The sequence below is a fragment of the Nycticebus coucang genome, chromosome 12 (assembly GCF_027406575.1).
Source record: "Nycticebus coucang isolate mNycCou1 chromosome 12, mNycCou1.pri, whole genome shotgun sequence".
NCBI lineage: Eukaryota > Metazoa > Chordata > Mammalia > Primates > Lorisidae > Nycticebus > Nycticebus coucang.
The window spans coordinates 83,553,180-83,567,952 of record NC_069791.1 but is presented as its reverse complement, the minus strand read 5'-3'; the positions used below and the strand labels follow the sequence as shown (position 1 = coordinate 83,567,952).

General features: G+C 43.5%; 1 protein-coding gene across 2 annotated transcripts in view; it reads right to left on the bottom strand.

Annotated features, from left to right (window-relative positions):
- Nucleotides 1–14,773, bottom strand: part of GSG1L (GSG1 like) — a 262,208-nt gene that overhangs the window by 146,667 nt on the left and 100,768 nt on the right. The window lies entirely within an intron of this gene.

The window sequence follows — 14,773 nt, the reverse complement described above, 5'->3', positions numbered from 1 at the left end:
ATTCCCACCAGCAGTGTAGAAGTGTTCCCTTTTCTCCACATCCACGCCAACATCTCTCGTGTTGGGATTTTGTGATATGGGCTAATTTTACTGGAGTTAGATGATATCTCAAAGTAGTTTTGATTTGCATTTCTCTGATGATTAAGGATGATGAGCATTTTTTCATATGTCTGTAGGCCATGCGCCTGTCTTCTTCAGAGAAGTTTCTCTTCAAGTCCCTTGCCCAGCCTGCGATGGGATCACTTGTTCTTTTCTTGCTTATACGTTTGAGTTCTCTCTGGATTCTGGTTATTAAACCTTTGTGGGAGACATAACCTGCAAATATCTTCTCCCATTCTGAGGACTGTCTGCTTGCTTTACTTACTGTGTTGTTGGCTGTGCAGAAGCTTTTTAGTTTTATCAGGTCCCAGTAGTGTATTTTTGAAGCTGCTTCAATTGCCCAGGGGGCCCTCCTCATAAAATAGTCGCCCAGACCGATTTCTTCAAGAGTTTTCCCTGCACTCTCTTCTAGTATTTTTATAGTTTCATGTCTTAAGTTTAAATCTTTAACCCAGTGAGAGTCTATCTTAGTTAATGGTGAAAGGTGTGGGTCCAGTTTCAGTCTTCTACAGGTCGCCAGCCAGTTCACCCTGCACCATTTGTTAAATAGGGAATCTTTTCCCCACTGAATGTTTTTAATTGGCTTGTCAAAGATCAAATAACAGTAAGTAGCTGGGTTCATCTCTTGGTTCTCTATTCTGTTCCATACATCTACCTCTCTGTTTTTGCACCAGTACCATGCTGTTTTGATCACTATTGATTTATAGTATAGTCTGAGGTCCGGTAGCGTGATTCCTCCTGCTTTGTTTTTATTTCTGAGTAATGTCTTGGCTATTCGAGGTTTTTTCTGATTCCATATAAAACGAAGCATTATTTTTTCAAGATCTTTAAAGTATGACAGTGGAGCTTTAATAGGGATGCATTAAAATTGTATATTGCTTTGGGTAGTATGGACATTTTAACAATGTTGATTCTTCCCAGCCATGAGCATGGTATGTTTTTCCATTTATTAACATTTTCAGCTATTTCTTCTCTTAGAGTTTCATAGTTCTCTTTATAGAGATCTTTCACTTCCTTTGTTAGATAAACTCCCAAATATTTCATCTTCTTTGGCACTACTGTGAATGGAATAGAGTCCTTAACTGTTTTTTTCCAGCTTGACTATTGTTGGTATATATAAAGGCTACCGATTTATGAATGTTGATTTTGTAACCTGAGATGTTGCTGTATTCATTGTCATATTTTAAAGCTGTGGTTCTCAACCTTCCTAATGCCGTGACCCTTTAATACAGTTCCTCATGTTGAGGTGACCCCCAAACATAAAATTATTTTCCTTGCTACTGCATAGCTGTAATTTTGCTACTGTTATGAATCATAATGTAAATATCTGATATGCAGGAGACCCCCAAAGGGGTCATGACCCACAGGTTGAGATCCACTGCTTTAAAAAACTTGGAAAAATAGTGTTTTGTTTTATATGGAATCAGAAAAAACCTCAAATAGCAAATACATTACTCAGAAATAAAATCAAATCAGGGGGTATCATGGTACCAGACTTCAGGCTACACTAAAAATTGATAGTGATCAAAACAGCATGGTACTGGCACAAAAACAGAGAGGTAGATGTATAGAACAGAATAGAGAACCAAGAAATAAACCCAGCTACTTATCATCATTTGATCTTTGACAAGCCTATTAAAAATATTCAGGGGGGGAAAGACTCCCTATTTAACAAATGATGCTGGGTGAACTGGCTGGCGACCTGTAGAAAACCGAAACTTGACCCACACCCTTCACCATTAACAAAAATTGATTCTCACTGGATGAAAGATTTAAACTTAAGACATGAAACTATAAAAACACTAGAAGAGAGTGCAGGGAAAACACTTGAGAAAATCGGCTGGGAGAATATTTTATGAGGAGAACCCCCCCCACCCCGGGCAATTGAAGCAACACCCAAAATACATTACTGGGATCTGATCAAACTAAAAAGCTTCTGCATAGCCAAGAGCACAATAAGTAAAGCAAACAGACAACCTTCAGAATGGGAGAAGATTTTTGCAGGTTATGCTTCTGACGAAGGTCTGATAACAAGAATCCACAGAGAACTCAAACTAATCAAGAAAAAAAGAACAAATAACCCCATTTCTATGTGGGCAGGAGACTTGAAGAGAAACTTCTCTAATGAAGACAGTGCACGGCCTACAAACACATGAAAAAATGCTCATCATCCTTAATCATCAGAGAAATGCAAATCTTATTCTGTCTTGTCTTTTTATATTCTTTTTTTTTTTGAGAAATGCAAATCAAAACCACTTTGAGATATCATGTAACTCCAGTAAGATTAGCCACATCACAAAATCCAAAAACTACAGTATTGGCATGAATGTGGAGAGAAGGGAACGCTTCTACACTGCTGGTAGGAATGCAAGCTAATATGACCTTTTTGGAAAAAACTTTGGAGAATACTCAAGGAATTAAAAGTGGACCTACCATTTGATCCCGCAATTCCTCTACTAGGTATATACCCAGATGATCAAAAATTATTATTTTTTATTTATTTCTTGAGACAGAGTCTCACTATATTGCTCTCAGTAGAGTGCCATGCTGTCACAGCTTATAGCAATCTCAAACTCTTGGGCGTAAGTGATTCTCTTGCCTCAGCCTCCCAAGTAGCTGGGACTACAGGTGCCTGCCACAATGCCCAGCTATTTTTTGGTTGTAATTGTCATTGTTATTTGGCAGACCTGGGCTGGGTTCGATCCTGCCAGCTCTGGTGTATGTGGCTGGCACCATAGCTGCTGAGCTACAGGCACCAAGCCAATCAAAAATTATTTTACAACAAAGACATTTGCACCAGAATGTTTATTACATGTTTATTCATACTTGCCAAGACATGGAAACAACCCAAGTGCCCATTGACCTATGATTAACAAATTGTGGTATATGTACACCATGGAATACTATGCAGCCATAAAAAAGGATAGAGACTTCACATCTTTTATATTTACCTGGATGGAGCTGGAACATATTCTTCTTAGTAAAGTATCTCAGTAATGGGGGAAAAAGTATCCAATGTACTCAATACTACTATGAAATCAATAAATAATCACCTATACATTTATATGAATGGTAAAACATAACTATAGTCCAGAAAGTAAAAGGGAAAAGGAGAGAGAAGATGGGAAGGGAGGGGGGAGCAGGGAGGGTATTTGGGGGCACCTCACCTAATGTGCATGATGCAATGGTACATTTCAAAACTATTAAGAAAAGGGTATAATCACGATGGATGTGTTACTTAGTTCAATGTAAGCATTTCACATTGTATATTGAATCAGTACACTGAGCCCCATAAATGCATCAATGTACACAGTTATGATTTAATAAATCAAAGAAAAAAAGAAAGAAAAGAAAAGATGTAGACTTTACATCTTTTGTGCTTACCTAGATGGAGTTGAAACACATTCTTCTTAGTGAAGTATCTCAAGAAGGTGGGGGAAACTATTAAATACTAACATGAATCCAATATATAAACAACTACACACCCACACAAAAGATAAAACACAAATACAGCCTCGCAAGGGCAAGGGGAGAGGAAGGAGGTGGCTGGTGGGATCTCACCTAATGTGTACAACATGAGAGCATTCAGCACACCATCTAGGTGAAGGGCTCAACTACACCTTGAACGTTACCTTAGAAATGAAAATAATGTAATATAAACATTTTTAACTTCATTATCAATCTGAAATTTTAAAAAAGAGTAGAATAAACAAATAGAAGGTGGAGTAGTTGTACGATGGACTATTACACAGCAATGAAAAGAAACAAACTACAGTTACATGATCAAAATACTATCAACCAGAGGAAGCCAGACACAAAACCACACTGATCACATTTATGTAAAATGTTCAAAAACAAGCAAATCTAGAGTGGTTAGGTTTAGATACTTGGTAAAACTATAAAGCAGGGTCAGCAGCCTTTTTCTCTAAAAAGCCAAAGCATGGATATTTTATGTCGTACAGGCCAGAGGGTCTCTGTCATGACTGCTCGGCTCTGCCATCATAGCAAAAGTGCAGCCATACACAACACAAAAAGGAGCAGGCATGGCTGTATTCTAATAAAACTTTATTCACAAAAAAAGAGGCAACAGGCCATAGCTATAAAGCTAAGCAAAGAAGTGATGATCCTCCTCTAGGGGAGGGATTTGGTAGTGGCCAGGAGGTGGGGTTCTAGGATCTCAGTGGTAATAAAGTTTTTGCTTTACAATGATTTCTTTTATTTTCTTTCTTTCTTTCTTTTCTTTTCTTTTCTTTTTTTTTTTGAGACAGAGCCTCAAGCTGGAGCCCTGGGTAGAGTGCTATGGCATCACAGCTCACAGCAACCTCTAACTCCTGGGCTTAAGCGATTCTCTTGCCTCAGCCTCCCAAGTAGCTGGGACTACAGGCACCTGCCATAATGCCTGCCTATTTTTTGGCTGTAGTTGTCATTGTTGTTTTGGCAGGCCCAAGCTGGATTCGAACCTGCCAGCTCTGGTATATGCGGCTAGGGACTTAGCTGCTTGAGCTACAGGCACTAAGCCTACAATGATTTCTTAAGCTATGTATTTAAATGTTATGTACTTTTCTGAGTTTTACTATATTTCTCAATTTTAAAAAGGTTTTAGAAATAAGTAATGAATAGATCAACAAAATGTAGCCAACTCATACAATACAATATTATTTGGCAATAAAAAGAAATGAAGTACGGATGCCTGCTACAATACAGATGAACCTCGAAAACCTGAGAAAAGCCAGTCACAAAAGGCTGCAGGCCACATGAGCCCATTTATGTGTGGCTACGCTTGGCCAATCTAGAGGCCGAAAGTAGATCAGAGGTTGCCTCTATTGGGCAGAGATGGGAGGACTGAAGAGGGCTGGCTGAAGGGGTTCTTCTGGGAGATGATGGAAATACCCTGAAATCGATAGTGGTGATGGGTGCACAACTCCATAAATATACTAAAAACCACTGAACTGTATCCTGTAAGTGAGCAAATTGTATGGGAAGTGAATTACATCTCAAAAAGGCTATTACTAAAAAAAATGTCTTTGATTTAAGATTAATGAATAAAATCAACAGCCTCTTGCCCTTGCCACCAGGAAGAGACGAGCCTGGAAAGGGCACGTGTGATGAGATCAAGCAGACAGAAACTGGCTTTGGAGAAACCTCTTGTCCTTTTTCCTGCTCCAGAAGCCCCCAACCCTCCACATCAAGTCCTTTGGCAAAACACGTGCTGAAAATCATAGAAGCCCAGGAGGCCAGGGATTATGTTGAAGAGCCAGGGCCAGGGCATTCCCGCCAAGAGACAGGGGACTTTTTCAATTCAAAATGAAATTTCCAGCAAAAGCCTGAGCAAAGCCAAGCCTTGTGGGAGTCAGGCTGGCTACAGGATTCGAGCCAGGTTTGCAAAGCCAATTCCCGGGCAACGCTCTAGGAGCATTCCCTGTGGATGGGCCTCTCTGGAGTTTCTACTTCTGGTGGCTTCCAGGCATAGGCAGGGGTCTCAGGGCCTCGGGCTTCTGCTCCTCTTGAGGCTGAGGGTGGCATGTTTGGAGCTTTTGAGTTACATTCCAGACTTTGTGGCGTCTCCAGGGAGCCTGGCAGATGGCTGCAAATGATGAGGCTGCAGGAGCCAGCAGACGGGATACATGAGGAGCAGAGGGTGACTTGGGTCCCCTCAGCTGCTGCCTCCCTCCTGCTCGGTGCAGGCCCTGACAGCTGTGAACCAAGGGGGATGCCAGCCATGTCGGAACACATGGTAAAGCAGACCAGGAACTTCCTGGGCCCAAGGAGCAGAAAAGGGACCAGGAGGCACCAGGCAGGGTGGAAAGACCCATGAGGCGTGGCAGAAAAAGCACAGGACTGGCTGGGCACAGTGTCTCCCGCCTGTAATCCTAGCACTCTGGGAAGCTGAGGGGGATGGACTGCGTGAGCGCAAGAGTTCGAGACCAGCCTGAGCAAGAGTGAGACCCTGTCTCTACTAAAAATGAAAAACTGAGGCAAGAGGATCACTTGAGTCCAAGAGTTTGAGGTTGCTGTGACCTGTGACGCCATGGCACTCTACTGCGGGCAACAAAGTGAGACTCTGTCTCAAAAAAAAAAAAAAAGAATGAAAGAAAGAAAGGGGAAGGGAGAGAGGGAGGGAGGGAAGGAAGGAAGGAGCGAGCACAGGACTGATGGGACACATCGCTTTGCTGTGTGACCTCAGGCAAGTAGCTCAACTTCTCTGAGTCAGCTGCCTAGCAACTCTGCTATAAACCAGAGATAACACTACCTCCTCCAAAGGGTTGTCAACAGAACTAGATGAAGCAAGGGGTGTGAAAGCATCTGGCAGTGCGTGGAATTCTGTGCATTATTCAATAAAGGTTAGTTGAATGTTAGTTGAGTAGAAATAAAAGCAAATGTGTTACTTTCCAAGTTAGCTTTCCAGCTGGCTGGGCCAAACTTGAAGAGATGGGGAAAATACAACAGAATATTCAAGCTGGAATTTATTGGACAAAATCTTGAGCTAACTCCTTATGTGGACTGTCTCAGTTGCTTCTCAGACAAATCCCACAAAGTTGATGCTGTGAGCTCCCATTTCACAGATGAAGAAATGGAGTCGTAAAGAAGATAAAGTCACATGGTTAGAAAGCCAGAGTTGGAACTGAAACCCAGAGCTGGTGCCTTGGAAGCTCTCCTTAACTTCTCTGAGCTACACCCCCTTGGCGTGCAAAAAGAGAAGAATTCCTATTCTGTGGGCTGTTAGGAGGATGAAATGGTGTAACAGGCCTGAAAGGGACCGGCAGGCCAGGATAAAGGGGCTGCATCAGAGTGGGGACTACTTTTCTTGGGGACTGGCACGCAGGAGGCCTACTTATACCCACCCTCAGTCCACCACACCCACAAAGAGTTGTATCTCAGGGCACAGTTTCTGCAACTGTAAAATGGAGCCCTTCACACCCTGACCATCTATAAATGAAGGTCAGATCACATTCCTAGGACTAGACAAGAAGAAAGCAGAGGGAGGTCCAGGAAGCCGAAGAGCCTTGGAGAACCACAAGAGCCATCCTTACGGTATGACAGCCCTTTCTTCCTCCCCAGCCCACCTGGCTGACACCTCATCCTTTCCTTTCCCTAGATTTTACTCCTTCCCCAGTCAAGGTGTGGCTGGGAATCTTTTCTATGTTAATAGCTCATGTTGGGCAGTAAGTGGAATGGTGAAGCCCGAGAATCCACAGGTCCTACCTAGGTTCAAAGCCGCCTCTGCTGCCACCTAGAACCCAGTGACCTTGGGTAAGATGACATAACCCCCCTTGGCCTTGGTTTCCCCATCTTAACATGGTATAATAATAACATAAGCCTCTTCAAGTGGTTGGCAGAATCAAGTGAGTCTGGCACATTGCTATACCAGAAATAAAGTTTTGGTATTATTATTACTATTACTTTTACAGCATCTTGGAAAAACTTAACTCACACACTACAATCACGAGCTAACAGATATTACTGCTCAGGACTTTTTATATAGCTCGTATGAAATAAAAATGCATAAGACCCCTTTTTGAAAAGCTATAAAGAATTTCAAAACAAAATTTTAAAAAATCCCAAGACAGTGACAATATAGTAAGAAAACAAGCATAGGGCCCTTCTCTGGATGGGGTCCTATGAAGCTAGCCCTGGCCCTCTACCTCAACAAGGGCATGGGTTATATGTATGCATTTCTTTAAACTGATTGAACTGTACATTTAGAACCTGTTCATTTCACTGGTTGTAAATTACACCAATAAAATGATATTGCTTTGAAAAAAGGACACATAACAAAATAGGATAACAAATTCCATCAGTAAGGCTCCGGCCCCATATACCGAGGGTAGCCGGTTCCAACCCGGCCTCGGCTGAACTGCAACCAAAAAATAGCCAGGCGTTGTGGCGGGTGCCTGTAGTCCCAGCTACTCGGGAGGCTGAGGCAAGAGAATCGCCTGGACCCTGGAGTTGGAGGTTGCTGTGAGCTGTGTGATGCCACGGGACTCTACCGAGGGCCATAAAGTGAGACTCTGTCTCTACAAAAAAAAATAAAAAATAAATGAATAAAAAAATTCCAGCACATCACAAGCAGTGTGGTTTAGCAAGAAGACACAAGTCTAGGCTTGTACAATGAATGTTGTCTTCTGTGTATCCCTGGCCCCCTTGTACAGTTGTGCAAGATGTTCACTGCACAACCCTATGCCACTCAAATAGATCACTACAAATCATAAGCCTCAGAGTTGCACAGTTATTTCTCACACCAAAGTATGATAAGACCACAGAGCTACTTAGAAATTTAAATTACCGCTATTTACCCTCAACAGAGTCTTCTCGCCATGGAGAAACTGTTTCCAATTATGAAACATGAAAGCTGGTCACCGTTTGGGGTTAATGTGATGCTCTGTGAGAGAGCGAGCAGGCAAGACTGTCCAGATACCTAATTACCTGGAAAGATAATCTTGAATAATTGGAATTAGAGCAACTAAAGCAATTATTAGATGTTGTGATCTCCTGGAGCATTCCTCCACCAGGCTTAGGGATTTAATCACCTTCAATAAGAGCATATAATTAGAGGAATCCAGAATTTAGAAAAGGAAATAGCAGAACCAGCACTTCAGAATTAAGGAGGTGGGAGGTCCAGGTGTGACACTCAAGCGGACTTGGTTCGAGGGCAGCTGGGAAGCAGGCAGGGGCGCTCTGGAAGGGGGGTGGGCACTGCTTAAAAGACCTCAGGAGGGGACTCTGAACTAAACCTGCTGTGTGGCCTTGAGCAAGGCACTTCAGCTCTCTGAGCTCTCCCACCATTCAGTCATCAGCAATGTCCACTGAGCACCTGTCATGTGCCGGCATGGAGACCTGTGGGGCCCAAGCTGTTCATTCTACCAGGAGTGACTTCCCTGATGCCCCTTATATACGTACAAGAAGGATTCTGCTCTTCCTTCCAGAACCTTCCCCACAGTGCCCCTCACTCTCTCCACAGCCCTCTGTCCCCCTTCATGGTCTGTAGCCTACTGTCCCCTTGTTTGTCTCTGCACTAGGAGGTGAGCTTGTTGAGAGCAGGGGCCAGGGGTTTCCTCACTGCCCCAGTTCCTGACACATAGCCTGGCATCAAGAGATGCTGACTGCTAGCAAGGTGAATGAAGGTCACCGCAGCCCATTCCTGAAAGTTTGCCCCGCCTCTGAGAATTAATTGGCACCAGGTTAGCTGGCCTCTGTTATGAGTTTATTAAGAATGTCCAGGAAGGCTTATTGTACTCTCAATGAATCCCCAACAATAAAAAAAAAAAAAAAGAATGTCCAGGAAATGATGGGAAGATTCCAGAGCTCCACAATGAACCATGGCCATTCAGATAGTTGGCAATTCCCATCCTAGGCCAGATGGCTGTGGGCATTAACAATTCCCTTATTATCTGGAAATGGCAGGTGACAGGAGTAACGGACACATGGACCACTTCAGCCAGTCTCCTGCCTCTCTGTGTCTTGACATTCTTTCTCACTGGGGTGAAAGAAATCAGAGCTCCCCTTTTCCTGGGCTCTGGACCACAGGTATGCACCTGGCCACCTGGGAGCACAGAGTGGGAGTAACTGATACAGGTTAGGGGCAGAGGAGGGCCTTGCAGAGGCAGGACCTTTTGGTTGGCTCCTGAAGGCTAGTGGAGTGTTCCCTGGACAGCCACGGTGAAAAACCCATCCAGGACTCACACACAGGTACAGGGATGTAAGGGCCACACAGCACGTTCCAGCTACAGCCAGGAGGCTGACCCTTTTGGGGCTCTGATGACAGAGTCTGGGCCGCTGCAGACGTCGGTTGCCCTCTCCCTTCTCTGTCGGCATGTTCTGATCTATGCACATTTTAGTTCCATGACATAAATCAATAAAATGCACTAAATAAATTAAGTGAGCAGTAAAATTGTAAATCGATTTCAGGCGGAAAACAGAGAGGTTGAGGAGACCAACAAGAGACTATTATAGGAACTGAAGTGAGAAATGACTCATGCAAGACTCAGGATCGTGGCCGCAGAGCCTACCACATTGTTACACATCCCTGAAATACTAAACAAATGAAACCTACAAGCTTTGGAGATTGTTTCACAGAAATTGCTGGCTGGTGGCTGCCAGAAATCCCAGCTCACTGGGGAACAGGGACAGGTAGCAGGGACAAGTTAAAACACAGCTCACCCCAGGAGGGTGGGAGGCAATCATAGCATCAGGAGTTGTATCTGCATTTCTAAATCCAGATGGGCTCTCCAGTAGCCATAACATGGCCCCTGTTCGTTCGTTCATTCCTTCCTCCCTTCACTCAACAAACCTTTAGCAAATTCTTGCTCTGTGCCAACCCAGCCTGGGGCATAGGAGGCACAGAAAACAAGATGCAGTGCTGGTCCTCAACAAGTACCTCAGCTCCTAGAGGAGGTCACCTCAATACAGTGTGATGGGTGCGACAGTCACTGCAGGGAGGTGTCTCTAGGGGTCCAGGATGGCTTCTCAGAAGAGGCCATGTCTAAGCTGGGTTTTGAAGAGTCAACAGAAGTTTGCAAAGCAATGCAGAGGTGGTAAAGGCATGTCAGGTGGAGGCAGTAACATGTGCCAAGGCACAGAGGCACGAGAGACGTGATGGAGAGTCTGGGGGAAACATATGTGAGTAGACAGGACTGGAACATGATTCAAGTCACAGATGGGAGGAGGAGGGGAAAAGGCAGAAAAGACCACGATGGGCCATGACTCTCAGGCTAAAATGCCCTGCATAGTAAGTTTAAGAGCCAGGAAGAGTTTAAGTAGAGGCCTGTTATATTAATTAGATTTTCACTTTAGAAAGACAATTTGGAATTCAGTAGGGGAAATAGTTTTCTTTCCTTTTGAATGAAGTATAACACATACAGAAAAGTATATATATCATAAGTATACAGCTTGGTGAACCTCCATAGGATGGTCATATGAGAAACCAGCACTCAGATCAGACACAGAACATCACCAGCAGCCAGAGCCCTCCAGGAGTTCCTTTCAGCCACACCACCTCCTGCAAGGGAAACTGCCATCCTGACTCCTACAATACAGATCGGTTTCCCATGCAGTTTTATATGAATGGGATCGTATAGGATGCATTCTTTTGACCCCAGGTCCTTTTGCCCAGCATCCATGTTGTTGTGAGCAATGATATATTGTTCATTCTCATCCTGCGTGGTGATGGGTGTCGAAGAATGGATTTTAAGCCACACGGGCTGAAGTGTTAGAGGCCAGCTGAGAGGATATTGCCATATTCCAGGAGAGAAGTGATCAGAAACAGACTAAGGCAGTGGCAGTGGAGATAGAGAGGAGCACAGATGCAAAAGCTATGTAGGAGACAAAAGAAATTGAACTTGGCAAGTAATTGAATTTGGAGAGGGAAGAGTTGAAGACAATGTTTTGGTTCCTGGCTTAGGCAATGGATAGAAAAGGAAAAAGTCTAAGTGATTTCGCTGTGGACAAGTTGAGTTCGCAGGACCTGGGGGCATGAGCCAGGAGGTGTCCAGCAGGCAGCAGAGTCTAGCAGTCAGGGGAGAGATCTGGGTCTAGAAAGTCAAAAGTAGGATTGAACATGGGGGCTGAATCAAGGTTCAACCTCTGCTCTCTTCCAATGCCACTGTCATTACAGTAGATGAATAAGAAATAAATCCACAGGACAAAGAGGGTGGGAAAGGAGATAACAACAGAAACAAAGATGGCAACAACATTTGAAAAGCCGGGAAGTTTGTGGATCGGTGGTTAATGACTTAGCAGATTAGGAAAAAGCTGAAAGCTGACCACAACCTGCATGGAGGAGCCTGGTGGGAAAGAAACTTCACAAAACCCTTGGAATGGAGGCACCAGGCCCAGCTGAGTGTCACACTGAAAACAAAGAATGAAGGACAACTGAGACACTGAGATGCCCCCAACTCCACACCCTTCCCCTATTTGATTCAGATTGCTAGTGGTTGGGGCCAGGCACCGTGGCTCACGCCTGTAATCCTAGCACTTGGGAGGCCAAGGCAGGTGGATTGCCTGAGCTCACAAATTCAATACCAGCCTGAGCAAGAGCGAGACTCCGTCTCTAAAAATAGCCAGGGATTGTGGTGGGAGCCTGTAGTCCCAGCTATTCAGGAAGCTGAAGCAAAAGGATCACTTGAGCCCAAGAGTTTGAGGTTGCTGTGAGCTATGAGGCCACAGCACTCTACTGAAGATGACAAAGTGAGACTCTGTCTCAAAAAAAAAAGAAAGAGGGCCAGAATGCTAGTGGCTGAGTTAGTAAACTAGAGATGGGAGGATTCCTCTTTGGGAAACTGCAGGTGGGTACTGGCTGACCAGATGAACTTTTTGGATGAGCAGTTTAATCACTTTGATGTCTGGGAACCCCACTGACCGATATCCTTCTACCTCAACTGCACCTTAAGACTCAAAATAGCAAATTCATGCCTGACTCTTAAATATGAACATCAGATATTTGAGGAAAATACATAATATGAAAAACAAAGGGCAATATTAAAACAGCCAAAAGAATCTGGAAGAAACAAGACCACAGAAAAAAAGGATACAGAAAAAAACTTTGAAAACATTAACATCCTTAGAGAAATATAAGATATCATGTCAATAAAACAAAGGCAGGAGATTTTATATAAAAAGGAGCATTCAATAACAAGTGAAAGCTCTTAAAACTAAAAATATTACTGCAGCAACTAAAAACAGAATGGCTGAGGGATAAAAGCTGAGTAAATTTCTCAGGACTAAATAAGAAGGCAAATAAAAACAAAAATAGAAAATAAAAAAATAAGAAGAGAAAATAAGATGTTACAAACTTCCAGGGAGGAAACACATCAGATCACACAAAGGAATCAATGTCATTGAACTTAACAACAAGGAAGGCCAGAAGACAAAGAGGTAGCCAACGCTTCCCAAATTTTGGAATGGATGGAAATTTCCATCCTATAATTTTATACCCAGCCAAATATTTATTCAAGTATGACAGAGGAGTAAAGATGACATTATGCATGCAACATCTCAATCAGCCATGGTCTCTTGCTGGGGGAGCTATTGGGAGATAGTTCCCCACCACATGAGGAAGTAAGCCAGAAAGATGACTACCTGAGACCCAGGAGGCAGAGGACCCAACAAGAGAAAGGAGAGGGAGTTTCAAAGTAACAGAAAAGGGGGATTCCAGAATAACAACCCTAGACAATCACTGGGCCAAACTGCAGTCAAAAGGCTCCATAGGAGAAGTTTGGAAGGAAGGGAAGGAAAGGAGGAATCAAGGGAGGGAAGAGGGAAGGGGGAAGGGAGGGAGGGAGGGAATACCTGGTTATCTTTAAAGATATTGAGAGACTACTTGCACATTTGCAAAGAATTTGGAGATGAATATAGGATAGATAAGTAAAACACTGAACAAATGCAAAAATCGGGAAATTATTTACTCTAAAAGGAGCAAAGTTACATCAGAGAAGCAATGTAATCTTAGAATATTACTTGGCTTAGCTGTAAATCATATTTATGAATCATAATAACATAAACAATTGGCTGAACCAAAAGTTGTGACATGACTATATTGGGATGATTAAAAGAGGGGAATAATGCTGGAGGTACTGTAAGAGAAATAATATTTAAAAGTGCATAGTCAATGAATAGCAAAATAAGCAGTTTTTTAAAAATATGAAGATAAATCACAGGAGAACGAGCTAAAGGATGTAAGAGAGATGGTTTTAGGGGTGCGGAAGCAGGGAGTGGGGAGGGGGTTATTTTTTGCTATAGGGCCTTGGGCTGGTGCTCTTTAACTTTTTAAAGAATATACATGTACTATTTGGATTCTTTAAAATTAAAATAACTTTTAAAATATCATTAACAAAGAGGTGGTGGTTGCACCACAGTGTGGATAAACTGCCCTCCAAAGCTGAGTACCTGTGCAGTGAGATTAGGAAAATGTGGGAAGGAAGCGAGGAACACAGGCAACTAGAAGGTGGGTGGAAGAACATGAGCCCACAAAGGAGACAGAGGACGAAGACACAGAGGAAGCTTCTGGAAGATGCACCCAGCACATAGCAAATGCTCAATGAATGCGTTTACTTGATCAGGGATGTTTGCTGCAGATGGATCTAGCCAACGAGGACTCAAAAGAACCAAATGGTGCCTGGGGCAGCCTCGATGGTAAGTAGGATTCACTTTCACGACTCAAAAGGCTGTATTTGTTCATTTGTTCATTCACAGTGAAAGCCCATCCCCCCATAAGGATAAGCTCCACCCTGGGCCTCGGGAATTGGGAACCTTCCCATGTCACACCTTGGCAAACAACTTGGGTCAAACCCAACAAAGTGGGGAAACACATCTGCATGGACCTGCCACGGATCTGGGGTGAGACTTGTTGTGTTGGCCAATATTGAATAAAGAGTTCCCCAACCTTTTCCGGCTCAGAGGATTTCTCATCCCTCAGTTGGAGGCCTTCCACGATGCCTGGCAAATGTTAACTTAGATCTCTAACCAGCAAACTAGCCCTGGAGACAGGTACCTTTGCCTCATTCATCTTTGCACCCCCAGCACCTCACCCAAGGCCCACCACCTAGTAGGTGTTCAGGAAATGTTTATGGAATTGTTGGACTAAAAGGCATGTGTGAAAATGGCTGGCACCCACAGGGTGTTTGACAGGTATTTGGTAAGGGAATGAACGGCTGTTGCTCACACAGACACGTAGATCACT